A 15180-nucleotide genomic window follows, 5' to 3' on the forward strand; every position below is an offset into this window, starting at 1 on the left:
AGAAACAGATGAAGGTAGCAAAGCTACATACATGGGGAGGAATAACTGGAATTAGATAGCAGAAAATATAAATATACACAGTGGTAACAATGAGAAAATATTGATATTTAAATTATTATTTTTTTAGTGGCAGTCCCAGGACTTGGATTTAGAGCCTGGTGCTAGCAGACCCTGAGGTCAAGCTAGCGATTAAGCCATATCTCCATTTCTAGCTTATTGGTAAAAATAAGATTTTCATGGACTTTCCTCCCTATGCTGGCTTTGAAATGTTATCCTCAGATCTCAGTCTCTGAGTAATTAGGATTACAGGCATGAGCCACCAGAGAAGTCAGCCAAAACCAATATTTTGGGGCATTTATTCTGTTAAAGTATTGCTCTGTGAGCTCTTTATAAATTAACATTTCATCTTCATAATAATGCTATAAAATATATGTATTATTATCATATGACTTTTGTACTTTGGCCAGAGTATGAATCAGGGCCTCATATTCAGTCAGTTTGCTTATTTAGCTGACATTCTTCCACTTGAGCCACATCTCCAGTCCTGCTTTTTTTCAGTCCTGCTTTTTGCTGGTTAACTGCAAATGGAGTCTCATGGACTTTCCTTCTCAAGGTGCCCTCAAACTACAGTCTTTCAGATCTCAGCCTCCTGAGTACCTAGGATTACAGACATGAGCCACTGGTGCTCACCTTTACCATCACTCTTTTTCTGCAGATGACACAAATACAGTAAATCAGTGTCTCTGTTAGGAATGGAATCCAATCTAACACCAGAGACACGCATTTCACTATTTTGACAGTGACAGAGACGGAGACCATGAAGGTGAAATGCAATGGAGATGAAGACAGAGATTGGAAGACTAAGGCAAGAATAGAGAGACAGGTGGGGGGACATAGGCGGATGAATGAAGCAACACAATTAGATAAGGAGCTGGAGACAGATAATATACGTAAAGACAGAGGGATATCGGGCACTGATGGCTAATTCCCGTAATCCTAGCTGCTCTGGAAGCTGAAATCTGAGGGTCGTGGTTTAAAGCCAGCCTAACCAGGAAATTTTGTGAGGCTCCCATTTTTTTTGCCAGTCCTGGCTTGAACTCAAGACCTGAGCAATGTCCTTGGGCTTTCTCAAGGCTAGATCTTGAGCCATAGCATCATTTCTGGCTTTTTGGTTGTTGTTGTTGGTGGTCATGGGGCTTGAACTCTGGGCCTGGGCACTGTCCCTTAGCTCTTCAGCTTTACACTAGCATTCTACCACTTGAGCCACAGTGCTACTTCCGGTTTTCTGGTGGTTAATTGGAGTCTCTCTTGGCCTTTTTACTCAAGGCAGGTGCTCTACCACTAGAGCTACACCTTCACTTCCAAATTTTTACTGGTTAGTGATACGGTCTCACAAGTTTTTCTACCTGACCTGGCTTCAAATTTTCATCCACAGATCTCATACTCCTGAGAAGCCACCAGCAACTGGTATTAAATAATTTTTTGTTAGCTGGGAATGTGGCTTGATGGTAGAGTGCTTGTCTAGCATGCAGGAAGCCCTGGATTCAATTCCTCAGTACCAGGTAAACAGAAAAAGCCAGAAATGGTGCTGTGGCTCAAGTGGTAGAGTGTTAATCTTGAGCAAAAGAAGCTCAGGGACAGTGCCCAGGCTCTGAGTTTATGCGCCAGGACAGGCCAAAAAAAAATTAATTTTGGTCGGCCATGGGGCTTGGACTCTGAGCCTGGGCACTGTCCCTGAGCTCTTCAGCTCAAGGCTACCATCCTACCCCTTGAGCCACAGTGCCGGTTTTGTGAGATAAGAGTCTCATAGTCTTCAGTGCACAGAATGGCTTTGAACCATGATCCTCAGATCTCAGCCTCTTGTAGCTAGGATTATAGGCATGAGCCACTGGTGCCCAGGTACTTTCTGGCCTTTTCTATGTATGTGGTACCGAGGAATCGAACCCAGGTTTTCATTCATGCTAGGCAAGCACTCTACTACTTGGTCAAGTCCAATGAATCACCAGAAAACCAGAAGTGGCACTGCGGCTCAAAGTGGTAGAACTCTAGCCTCGAGCTGAAGAGCTCAGGGACAGTGCCCAGGCCCAGAGTTCAAGTCCCATGACAGACAAAAAATAAAGACAGTGGGACAGGGACAGAAAAGAAGCTAAGGAGCACAGAAATATAGAAACATATGAATTAGAAAATGTCTATATGGTCAGGCCACAGACAAGATGAAGATGATGAATTAGACTTAGATTACAGACAAAGCAGCCCCCAGCAAAACAAATATAGAGGCACAGAGCAAAAACAAGAAAGGGAATTTCAGAAAGAGACTAGGAAAGAGCTAGAGTGCAGCTCAGCCAAACACTTACCAAGTATGGGCAAGACCTTGAGTTCATCCCCAACAACACAAAAAAGAAAGGCAGGAAAAAAATAGAGAAGTGATAAACAGTGGGACAGATGTAGAGAAAGATGAGAAAGCAAAATAGAAACATATAGGTGATGTCTGAGAAGGTGGTGACAGTGATGGTGACCCCAGGAAAAGAGAGCAACAAAACAGAAATAGAGACAAAAGAATGACATCATTTCAGCTTAACTATTCACGTATCTGTTGACTACTTCACACCTGGCACTGAGCTGTATAAAGCCCACTAGACTGTGAACTCCAAGTCTGCCAGGGCCTGGTATTTCACACCTGTAATCCTAGCTACTCAGGAGGCTGAAATATGAGGATTGCAGTTCAAACCAGCCCAGGCAGACAAATTTGGGACACTTGTATCTCCAGTTAGCCACCAACATGCCAGAAGAAGATATTATGACTTAAGTGTTAGAGCATTAACCTGAAACCAAAAAAAAATGCCAAGCACTGAATTCAAGCCCTAATATCTGCACCAAGAAAAAAAATAAGGAGAGAAAGAAAGAAGGACACAGGCCTTTAGTGTTCAGTACTTCATCCTAAACCCATCATAGAATGCCACACCCAGAGAGAGTTGTCATTAAGCATTAGGTCCCAGATGCTTTGCATGCATTTGTATGGATGATATTCCAAAATCGTCATAATTCTGACATAGTAGGTATTATTATTGTCTGCAGTTTAAAGATGGAGAAACTGAGACTTTAGGCAATGAGTAAATTGCCCAAGTTCAAGTAACTTGCCCATGGTCACACAAAGGAGCTAGAAATGAAGCCTCAGTCTGCACCAACTGTGAGCATGTATCATGAATAAATGATTAGCCTGGCTGGGTGTCAGTGGCTCACACCTATAATCTTAGCTACTCAGGAGGCTGAGATCTGTGGGCTTTAGTTCAAGGCTAGCCTGGGCACCAAAGTCTGTGAGACTTATCTCCAATGAATCACTCTCCCCAAACAAAAAAGCAGGGGGTGTAGCTGTGGCTTAAGTGGCAGAGCGCTAGCTTTGAGTCCAAAAGCTCAGGGACAGTGAAAATGCCCCGAGTTCAAGACCCAGGACCAGCAAAAGAAGAAAGAAGAAAGAAAGGACAGAGAGAGAGAGAGAGAGAGAGAGAGAGAGAGAGAGAGAGAGAGAGAGAGAGAGAGAGAGAGAAATGAAGTAATGCAGGGGAGGAAGGGAGGGGAGAGATAAAGAACGAGAGGAAGGAAGGAAGGAAGGAAGGAAGGAAGGAAGGAAGGAAGGAAGGAAGGAAGGCAGGCAGGCAGGCAGGCAGGAAGGAAGGAAGGAAGGAAGGAAGGAAGAAAGGAAGGAAGGAAGAAAATCCATGTCCTCAGGAATTCCAATCATCTAACAGAAGAGACAGCTGTACTTAAGCTCAGGGAAATGAATGGGAGAAATAAAGCACTGAAGAAGAACTTAGGCTTGGGGAATGCAAAGAAAACTTTCTGGAGTAGGAAATAGTTTAGAGAGGCCAGAGATAGATGTACAAAGATATTATTAAAGATTAAGCTTCAGGACCCCTGATTCACACAAATCCCTTCAAGGCCTTGGTTAATGAAAAATGGAAACCTCGGTACTAAAGATTTGTTGGTTTATAAGAAAACTGAAATACTCTGTTGCCCCTGGACCATACCTCTAATTGCAATTTGGAGCTATCCCAGGCAGGAAGTCTATGAGACTCTTATCAATCACAAAAAAAGTCAAAAGTAGAGGTGAGGCTCAAGTAGTTAAATTCCAGCCTTGAGTGAAAAAGCCAACTGCCAAGGCTGGGAATGTGGCTTAGTGGTAGAGTGCTTGCCTAGCCTGTATGAAGCCCTAGGTTCACTTACTCAGTACCACATACACAGAAAAAGCCAAAATGGCGATGTGGCTCAAGTAGTAGAGTAGTAGCCTTGAATACAGAGAGGCTCAGGAACAGTGCCCAGGCTCTGAGTTCAAAACCCAGGACTGGTCTAAATAACTAATTAAATAAATAAATAAATAAATAAAGCCAACTGACAGTGTGAGACCCTGAGGTCAAGCCCAGTACTGGCAAAATAAATAAATAACTACATAAATAAATAAATAACAAAGAAAAAAGGAGAAGGAATGTCCTGAAAGCTTGCAACTCATATGAAAGAAACTTGACAAAAATTCTCCTACAGTGATCCTAAACTGCAATATATTATTTTGACGTGGAAAGTTTTCTTTTCTTTTCTTTCTTTTTAAAAATTTTTATTTATTTTTTGCCAGTCCTGGGTTTGAGCTCAGGGCCTGAGCACTGTCCTGGGGTTTTCTCAAGGCTAGAGCTCTACCACTTTAGCTACAGCACCACTTCCAGCTTTTTTTTCTATGTGTGTGGTACCAAGGAACTGAACCTGGGTCTTCATGCATGCTAGGCAAGCACTCTACCACTAGGCCAAACTCCCAGCCCTTTATTCCTTCTTTTTGTGCCAGTCTTAGGGCTTGAACTCAGGCCCTGGGCAGTGGTCCCAGAGCTTATGTGCTGAAGGCTAGCAATCCCACTCTACTCACAGCTTCACTTCTGACTTGTTGTGGTAGTTAATTGGAGATCAGAATAGCATAGACTTTCCTGCCCAGGCTGGCTTCAAACTGTGATCCTCACGTCTCAGCATCCTGATTAACTAGGATTATTTATGTGCATAAGCCACGAGTGACCAGGTAGAATTATGGTTTTTTAACGGGGTAGCTCAAATGGTAGAGTGCTAGGCTTGAGCAAAAAAGCTCAAGGACAGTGCCCAGGCCCTGAGTTCAAGCCTGAGGACCAGTCCCCTCAGAAAAATGTAACCCTAGCAACTCAGGAGGCCAAGATCTGAGTAGCACCATTTGAAACCAGCCACTAGACACTTATCTCAAATTAATCCACCAAAAAGATATTATTGGAGCTGTGGCTTAAGTAGTATAGTGCCAGGCTTGAGTGATAAAAGCCTATCGGGGGTATGATTGCTGCATTCAATCGTGGGACCAGCATAAAAAATTTCACTCAAGCTGGGTCCTGGTGGCTCATGCCTGTAATCCTAGCTCTTCATGAGGCTGATATCTGAAGATCGTGGCTCAAAATCAGCCGGGGCAGGAAAGTTTATGAGATTCTTCTCTACATTTAACCACTAGGAAACCAGAACTGGAGCTAAGGCTGAGTGGTAGAGTGCTAGCCTTGAGTAAAAGGGCTCAAGATTAGTTCCCAGGCCCTAGATGACAAAAAAATACTCAATGTGTTTTTATGACATACATCATAAATTTAGAATATACCCTATACGCTCATGGAATAAATTATAGAAACAAGTACTAGTGTACCCAAGCACTGAGCCTTGAAAACATATGATTACTAGTGACAACATCCCATATTGGACCCTTCCAAACTGAATCTTTCTTCTCACTGAGAGGTAACCAAACCCCTGAATTTTCTCTTATTTATTCTGTCTTTATCCTCCTCCTCCTCCTCCTCCTCCTCCTTCTCCTCCTCCTCCTCCTCCTCCTCCTCTTCCTCCTCCTCCTCCTCCTCCTCTTTCTCCTTCTTCTGTCCTGGGGCTTAAACTCAGGGCCTGGGAACTATCCTTGAGCTTTCTTAAGCCACAACAACACTTTCAGCCTTTTCTGTGTATGTGGTACAGAGGAATCAAACCCATGGCTTCGAGCATGCTAGGGGAGCACTCTACCACTAGGCCATACTCCTGGCCTATTCTTTATTTTATATGCCAGTCCTGGGGCTCAAAATCAGAACTCGGGCACTGTCTCTAAGGTTTTTTTGCACAAGGCTTGTATTCTACCACTAGAGCCACAGCTCCACTGATTAATAGGCAGTAAGAGTCTCAAGGACTTTCCTGTCCAGTCTGGCTTTGAACCACCATCTTCAGATCTCAGACTCCTCCGTAGTTAGGATTACTGGCATCAACCACCAGCTCATTCCTTTTTGTATTCTTTTATGACATATGACTATACCCATGTGTTGTTTAATTTTGCATATTTTATATAAACATGTTCTCGGTGACTGTTTTGAATTAGCATCAGGTTTCCTGAGTCTCATCCATGTTGATATTTGTCCATAGAATTCATTTTTATTTCATTGTAGCATTCTGTTGTATAAAACTATTTCAGTATATGCATACCAGGCTTGTTTCCAGTTCTAGGTGCTCCACACAGGCTTTTGTTACACATTGCTAAAGTGGCTTCCAATACATAGGGACAAGGATTTTTCAAGGGCAGTTTACAAACTTTTCAGTCTCTAAGACCCTTCACCTCCTTTTTTTGCCTGTCCTAAAGCTTGAACTCAGGACCTGGACCCTGTCCTTGAGCTTTCTCAAGGTTAGCACTTTACTACTTGAGCCATAGCACCACTTCTGGCTTTTTCTGTATATGTGGTACCAGGGAATCAAACCCAGGGCTTTGTGCATGCAAGGCAATCACTCTACCACTAGGCCACGCTCCCAGCCCTCTATCTTCACTCACTTTGTTACCCAAATGGCGTTGAATTACTGGTTCAAATAGTTCTCCTTCCTCAGCTACCCAAATACCTGGAACTACAGGCATCCCACCTCCATGCCTGGCAAACAGCCTTAAAAAGCATTGCAGATTGGGGGCCAGGAGTTTGGCCTAGTGGTAGAGTGCTTGCTTAGCATGCACGAACGCCCAGGTTCAATTCCTTGGTACCACATTCATAGAAAGAAATCAGAAGTGGTGCTGAGGTCCAAGTGGTAGAGCTCTAGCCTTGAGAAAGTCCAAGGACAGTGCTCAGGCCCTGATATCAAGCCCAGGACTGGCAAAATAAAGCATTGCAGATTGCCACCAGAGGCTCTGGCCTATAGTCCTAGCTATTCAGGAGGCTGAGATAAAGGGATATCTTTTCAAAGCCAAACCAAATAGGAAATTCCACTAAACTCTTATTTCCAATTAAGAACCAAAAGAGTCAGAAGTAGAACTGTGGTTCAACTGATAGATAACTAGCCATCAGTGAAAATTGCTAAGAGACAGGCTGCTCCTAGGCCTTAAGTTTAAGTCCTAGTAACAGCACAAAAAATATAAATAAAAGCAAGATACTTTGGTTTATGTGGGACTTTATTGTATTAGAAATTAAAACTGGGGGCTGGCAGATTGGCCTAGTGGTAGAGTGCTTGACTAGCATGAACGAAGACCCAGGTTTGACACCTCGGTACCACATACATAGAAAAAAAAAAGCTAGAAGTGGTGCTGTGGTTCAAGTGGTAGAGTCCTAGCCTTGAGAAAGCCCAAGGACAGTGCTCAGACCCTAAGTTCAAGCCCCAGGACTGGCAAATAAAAAAAAACTGGCCAAGTGCCAGTGGCTCACGCCTGTAATCCTAGCTACTCTGAAGGCTGAGATCAGAGGTCCCGGTTCAAAGCCAGCCCAGCCATTAAAGAATATGAGACTCTTTTTTTTTTGCCAGTCCTGGGCTTGAGCTCAGGGCCTGAGCACTGTCCTTGGACTTTCTCAAGGCTAGAGCTCTACCACTTGAGCCTCAGCACCACCTCTGGCTTTTTTCTATGTATGTGGTACCGAGGAATCGAACCTGGGTCTTCATGCATGCAAGGCAAGCACTTTAACCACTAGGCCAAACTCCCGGCCAGAATATGAGACTCTTATCTCCAATTAATCACCAGAAAATGGGAAGTGGGGCTGTAGCTCAGGAGTAGGGAGGAGTAGCCTTGAGCTGAAGAGCTCAGGGACAGTGCCCAGGCCCAGATTTCAAGCCCCATCACACACACACACACACACACACACACACACACACACACACACACACACGCACACACACAGCTGAGTTGGAGGTGTGGCTTGGGTGGTAGAGCATCATCCATGAGGAAGCAAGTCAGAGAAAGTGCAAAACCCACAAGCTCAGACTCTAGGACAGACAAAATAGGGGAAAAAAATCTTGAAAAGGATTAAATATGTTGATTTTTGAATGTTGATCTTAAAATAAGCCAGGTGCTGGTGGCTCATAACCTGTAATGCTTGCTACTCTGCAGGCTGAGATCTGAGGCTCAAGCTTTGAAGCTTGCCCAGGCAAGAAAGTCCACAAGATTCCTTTCTCTAATTAAGCAACAAAAAAAACCAGAGATGGAGCTGTGGATCTAGTCGTAGAGTGCTAACCCTGAGCAAAAAGTTTAAGGACATTATCATGTATGTAACTGAGAAAAGTCGTACAAAGTGTCTTAGGAGACACTACAGAGAATTGTTTGGCTATTTGGAAACGTAATAATCTCTGAATAGTACATAATATATTAATAATAAACAATATTATTGTTTCAAAAAAAGTTTTAGGACAGTGCCTAGGCCCTGAGTTCAAGCCCAGGACAAGCAGACATACAAAAAATGGATTGTAGAGCTGGGTGCAGTGGCTCATGCCTATAATCCTAGCTACTCAGGAGGCCGAGACCTGAGGATTGTTGTTCAAAGCCAGCCCGGGCACTAAAGAACTAAAGAACGTGAGACTCTTTTCTCCAATTAACCACTAGAAAATGGTAAGTGGGGCTGAGGCTCAGGGGATAGGGCGGTAGCTTTAAACTGAAGAGCTCAGGGACAGTGCCCAGGCCCAAAGTTCAAGCCCCATGAACCGCCCCCCCCCCCCAAAAAAAAAAAGATTGTAGTTCAAAGCCAGTTTGGGTAGGAAAGTCTCTGAGACTTTTTTCTTTTTGTCAGTTGTGGTACTTGAACTCAGAGCTTGGGCACTGTCTCAGAGCTCTTTTGCTCAAGGCCAGGGCTCTACCACTTAGCACCACAGCACCACTTCCAGTTTTCTGGTGGTTATTGGAGATAAGAGTATCAAAGACCTTCCTGTTGAGGCTGGCTTTAAACTATGATCCTCAGCTTTCCACTTCCTAGTAGTTAGGATTATAGGAGAGACATCTCCAATTAAGCACTGAAAAAAGGCTAGAAGTAGAGCTTTAGCTCAAAAGGTATAACACCAGTCTTGATCAAAAATTACCAGGAACAATGCCCAGGCCCTGAGTTCAAGCCCCAGGACTGACTTTATTTGTGACATTCCTGGGAACTCAAGACCTCAAGTTCTCTCTTGGCCTTTACACTCAAGGCAGGTGCTCTACCACTAGAGCTACAGCTCCACTTCCAAATTGTTGCTGGTTTAGTGATACGTTCCCACAAGTTTTTCTACTTGACCTGGCTTCAAATTTTCATTCTCAGATCTCCTGAGTAGCCACCAGCAAGTGGCATTAAATAATTTTTTGTTGGGCTGGGAATGTGGCTTAGAGGTAGAATGCTTGTCTAGCATGTAGGAAGCCCTGTGTTCATTTCTTCAGTACCAGGTAAACAGAAAAAGCCAGAAGTGGAGCTGTGGCTCAAGTGGTAGAATGCTAATCTTGAGCAAAAGAAGTTCTGGGACAGTGCCTAGGCTCTGAATTCATGCCCCAGGACCGGCCAAAAAAAATAATGTTTTTTGGTCGGTCATGGGGCTTGGACTCTGGAACTTGGTGCTGTCCCTGAGATCTGCAGCTCAAGGCTACTGCCCTAACCCTTGAGCCACAGTACCACTTTCGGTTTTCTAGTGGTTAATTGGTGATAAGAAGATCACCGTCTCTAGTGCCTAGGCTGGCATTGAACCTCGATCCTCAGATCTCAGCCTCCTGAGTAGCTAGGATTACAGGTGGGAGTCACCATACCCGGCTGCAAAAAAAAAGTTAGCATGTATTAGTTGTACAAGAATGATTGCATTATGATATTTCTATATATCATACAATATATTCCCATCAACCCTACCCTCGTTATCATTCTTATTCCCTCTCCCTTCTTAAAACAATTTCAAAAGATTCTTTTGTTCTGTTTTCATACATGCCTATAAAATTAATTTGACCTTATTTATGTTCCATTATCCTTTCCACTCCCTCTCCACCTCCAATTAATATTCACCCTCCCAAAAGAGACTATTTTCCTTTCTTATCATTCATATTTAATATATATGAATTGTAATGTGCATATAATGTATATATATATATATTTTTTTGCCAGTCCTAGGGAGTGAACTCAGGGCCTGGGCACTGTCCTTCGACACTTTTTGTTCAAGGCTTGCACTGTCACTTGAACCACAGCGCCACTTCTGGCTTTTTCTGTGTATGTGTTACTGAGGAATCGAACCCAGGGCTTCGTGCATGCTAGGTGAGCACTCTACCACTAGGCTACGCTCCTTGTCCCAATACTGTATTTTAGTAAGAACAAACCTTTCTGTTGCCCCCACAAACCCTTATGTTTAATAGCTTTCAGTAAGAATCTTTCTGCCATTTACCTACATTCAGCACTTTTGTGACAATTCTATGGCTTGACTCAGGTGTTCTGGCTTGCCTTTTCACTCACTCTAGCACTGTACCAGGTGAGCCACAGCTCTGCTTCCAGCTTTTTGCTGATTGATTGAGGATAAGCGTCTTACTGACTTTCTTGCTCTGGCTGGCTTTGTTTTATAGGTGTGCACCACTAACATCCAGCTCCTTCTTGATCTCTTAGTAACTCTCGCTTTTACACCCAACTTGTAAAGCTGGAGTTGATTAGAGATCAACAAGGATACTCTTCCACTCTCTGCTCTGGCAGGAAAGTCTATGAAACTCTGATTTCCAATTAACCATCAGAAAACCGGAAGTAGGGCTATGGTTGGTAGAGTGCTAGCCTTGAGTCGAAAAGCTTCAAGACAGTATCTAGACTTTGAGTTCAAGCCCCACGACCAGCACACACACACACACACCAAAATACAAAACCTTTTCATGGTTGTTAGTCAGGTGATAGTGGTTTATGCCTGTAATTCTTGCTACTTAGGTGGCTCAGATTTGAGGATCTGTTTTTGAAGCCAACCTGGGCAAAATTTCCACTCTTTATCTCCAATTATCCACCAAAAATCTGGAAATAGCGGAGTGGCTCAAAAAATCTCAGGGACTTTGCCCAGGCCCTGATTTCAAGCCCCAGTACTAGCATGTATGCAACATAAACACACACACACACACACACACACACACACACACATACACATACCTTTCAACATAGTTTTCTTTTTGGATATTAAGTATCTACAAAAGACTATTTTCCTCAAGTTCCAGTTCATATATGATACAAACAGAAGTTACATGAAGTATATCTACCTTTCCCACATATTTCTATTATACACTCTAATATTTTCTATTTTCAAGTTGACTTCAGTATGTTCCTCAATTTGATACACAACTAAAACAGCTTTTCTTTTGCCATTCCTGGGGCTTGAACTCAAGGTCTGGGCACTGTCCTTGGACACGTTCTGTTCAAGGCTAGAGCTCTGTCACTTGAGCTACAGTACCACTTTTGGCTTTTTCTGGGTATGTGTTCAAGGAATCGAATCCAGGGCTTCATGAATGTTAGGCAAGCATTCTACAACTAGGCTATGCTTCCGGCCCCTAAAACTGCTTTAATATCTTTATATTATTTAGAAAATAAAGTCCACTTCCTTTACCTAGTGCTGGAAAACCCTGAAGAGTCTAGCTCCTGCACAGCTCTTTAAAAAAAAAAAAAATATATATATATATATGTGTGTGTGTGGGTGGGGGTGGGGGGGAGGGAAATGGGAACCAAGACATGAGAAAGGGTATCAATGTATGTGAATTAATGCACCTTCTATCTGGCGAATATAATGTAACCTTTCTATTAATTACAGTAACAATATATGAAAAAATATATATGTGTGATACTAGGGTTTAAACTTGTGGCCTGGGTATTGTTCCTTTCAATGCTGGCACTGTACTACATGAGTCACCGCTTTACTTCTGGCTCTTTTTGGTGATTAATTGGAGATAAAAGTCTTCTTGGAGGCCAGGAGTGTGGCCTAGTGATAGAGTGCATTCCTAGCATCCATGAAGGCCTGGATTTGATTCCTTGGTACCACATCCACAGAAAAAGCTGAAAGTGGTGCTGTAGCTCAAGTGGTAAAGCACTAGCCTTAACAAAGCTGAAGGACAGTGTCCAGGCCCTGAGTTAAAGTCCCAGGACTGGAAAAAAAAGAAGAAGAGTTTTCTAGACTTTCCTGCCCAGTCTGACTTTGAACTGTGATCCTGAGATCTCAGCTTCCTGAGTAGTTAGGAGCCACAGATGCCTGGCTTGAAATTGTTTTGAGAGGGATGGAGAGGTAAGGACGAATGATAGAAGGGGTAATGTTGATGGAATAGTATATATACCAGTATGGAAATACTCACAATGAAACTCCTCTTGTGCTGCTAATGTATACTGATTTTTTTTTGCCAGTCCTGGCCTTGAACTCAGGGCCTGGGCACTGTCCTTGGGCTTTCTCAAGGCTAGAGCTCTATCACTTGCGCCCCGGCATCATTTCTGGCTTTTCTTCTATGCATGTGGTACCCAGGAATTGAACCCGGGTCTTTGTGTATGCTAGGCAAACACTCTACCACTGGGCTAAACTCCGAACTCCTGTATACTGATTTTTAAAATCCTAAAAAAAGGCCGGGTGCTGGTGCTACTCAAGAGGCCAAGGTCTGAAGATGACAATTTGAAGCCATCTTGGGCTGTAAAGTCCATAACTATTATGTTCAAGTAACCACGAAAAGCCAGAAGTGGCTCAACTGGTGGATTTTTTTTTTACCAGTCCTGGGCTTGAGCTCAGGGCTTGAGCACTGTCCTTGGACTTTCTCAAAGCTAGAGCTCTACCACTTGAGCCTCAGCACCATTTCCGGTTTTTTTCTATGTATGTGGTGCCGAGGAATCGAACCCGGGTCTTCATGCATGCTAGGCAAGCACTTTAACCACTAGGCCAAACTCCTGGCCCCTACTGGTGGATTTTTTACCTTAATCCAAAACCTAAAGGACAGCACTCTGGCCTAGTACTGGCATGCACATGCACGCACGCGTGCACACGCGCGCGTGCACACACACACACACACACGACTTGGTAATTGCATGAAAGGATGGAGTGAAAAAGAATCAAGGTATTGCTAAGGTTTCTACTTTAGGGCTATTCACTAAGGTAAGGTACAAAGGACAAATCAGTTGCAGATGATGCCCTGAGCAGGGTAAAAGCCGAGGCTTTAGGTTTTCCTAGGCTATTCAGCTAAAGCTGTCCAATAATCAGTTGAGTGAATGAGTCAGGAGAAACATCTACATGTAAGATGTCAGTGTAGGGTAGGGTTGGGAGCATGGCCTAGTAGTAGAGTGCTCACCTAGCACGCACAAAGACCTGGGTTCAATTCCTCTGTACCACATGCATAGAAAAAAGCTGGAAGTGGTGCTGTGGCTCAAGTGGTAGAGCACAAGGACAGTGCTCAGGCCGTGAGTTCAAGCCCCAGGAATGGCCAATAAAAAAGATATCAGTGGGGGCCGGGAGTTTGGCCTAGTGGTAGAGTACTTGCCTAGCATGCATGAAAACCCGGGTTCGATTCCTCGGTACCACATGAATAGAAAAAAGCTGGAAGTGGTGCTGAGGCTCAAGTGGTAGAGCTCTAGCCTCGAGAAAGTCCAAGGACAGTGCTCAGGCCCTGAGCTCAAGCCCAGGACTGGCAAAAAAAAATGTGGTTTGAAGCCAGCACATGGCTCCAATCCAGCATGGTCAGGAAAGTCTATAAGACTCTACAATTTACTACAAAAAAGCTAAAAGTGGAGTTGTTGCTCAAATGGCAGATAGCCTTGAGCACAAAATCTCAGAGATAATGCCCCAGGCCTTGAGATCAATCTGAGGAAAAGAAGGAGGAGAACAAGAAAGGAGATAGTCACTATTGCCATATGCCACCAAGAAGTCAACTAGAATAACCTCTGAAAAGATTCTATTGGAATGACGGCCTCCAGCGACTAATGCCTATAATAATAGCAACTCAGGGGGCCAGGAGTTTGGCCTAGTGGTTAAAGTGCGTGCCTAGCATGCATGAATACCCGGGTTCGATTCCTCGGTACCACATACATAGAAAAAAGCCGGAAGTGGTGCTGAGGCTCAAGTGGTAGAGCTCTAGCCTTGAGAAAGTCCAAGGACAGTGCTCAGGCCCTAAGCTCAAGCCCAGGACTGGCAAAAAAAAAATAGCAAGTCAGGAGGTTGAGATCTGAGGATCAAAGTTTGAGGCCAGCCCAAGCAGAAAAGTACATGAGATGCTTAGCTCCAATTAACCACCAAAAAAAAAGAAAAGGAAGTAGATCTGTGGCTCAAGTGGTAGAATAGTAACCCTGAGCAAAAAGGCTCAGGGACAGCACTCCAGCCCTTAGTTCAAGCCCCAGGACCTGTGCGCGCGCACACACACACACACACACACACACACACACACACACACACACACACACACACAGAGACAGATTTAGTACCAAAACAACTCTGGCATAGTTGGTAAGAGAGAAGATTTGGTGAACAGCTGGGACAGGTTGGAGTGGGTCGAAAAGTTAAGTAGGAGGTGGGAAAATGAATAGTTGAGTGTGGAAAAGTGTTGAGAAGTCTGTAGAAAAGGAAAAGAGAGAAGCGTGGTTGAATAAAGAGACATTTTGCTAATTGCTTGTTTTTAGACTGAATATGTTCAGATACTGTTGAGGAGCAGAGACACATTTCTAAACGTGGTGGCAAGCAGTCAATCAGTTGTTTTGATCACTGGTTTACTATACGGAATAGGAAGTACAGGTCATCTGCTGAGGGTTAGAGGGGTAAATGGAGAAATGAGGGAGCCAAGGAGAGAGAAGGTTTTTATATGATCACTGTGGAGAATGGGAGAGAGGTGATTAGTTAAGAGTGCAGTGGTGAGAATGGAAGAATTGACTTAGAAGGGTTGTGGGCCAGGAGTGCTAGCCTCATAGAAGCTGGAAAATGGGTTTGTGGCACATATCTGTGAAG

The sequence above is a fragment of the Megascapheus bottae genome, chromosome X (genome assembly GCF_031878675.1).
Source record: "Megascapheus bottae isolate mThoBot1 chromosome X, mThoBot2.hap1, whole genome shotgun sequence".
NCBI classification, from domain to species: domain Eukaryota; kingdom Metazoa; phylum Chordata; class Mammalia; order Rodentia; family Geomyidae; genus Megascapheus; species Megascapheus bottae.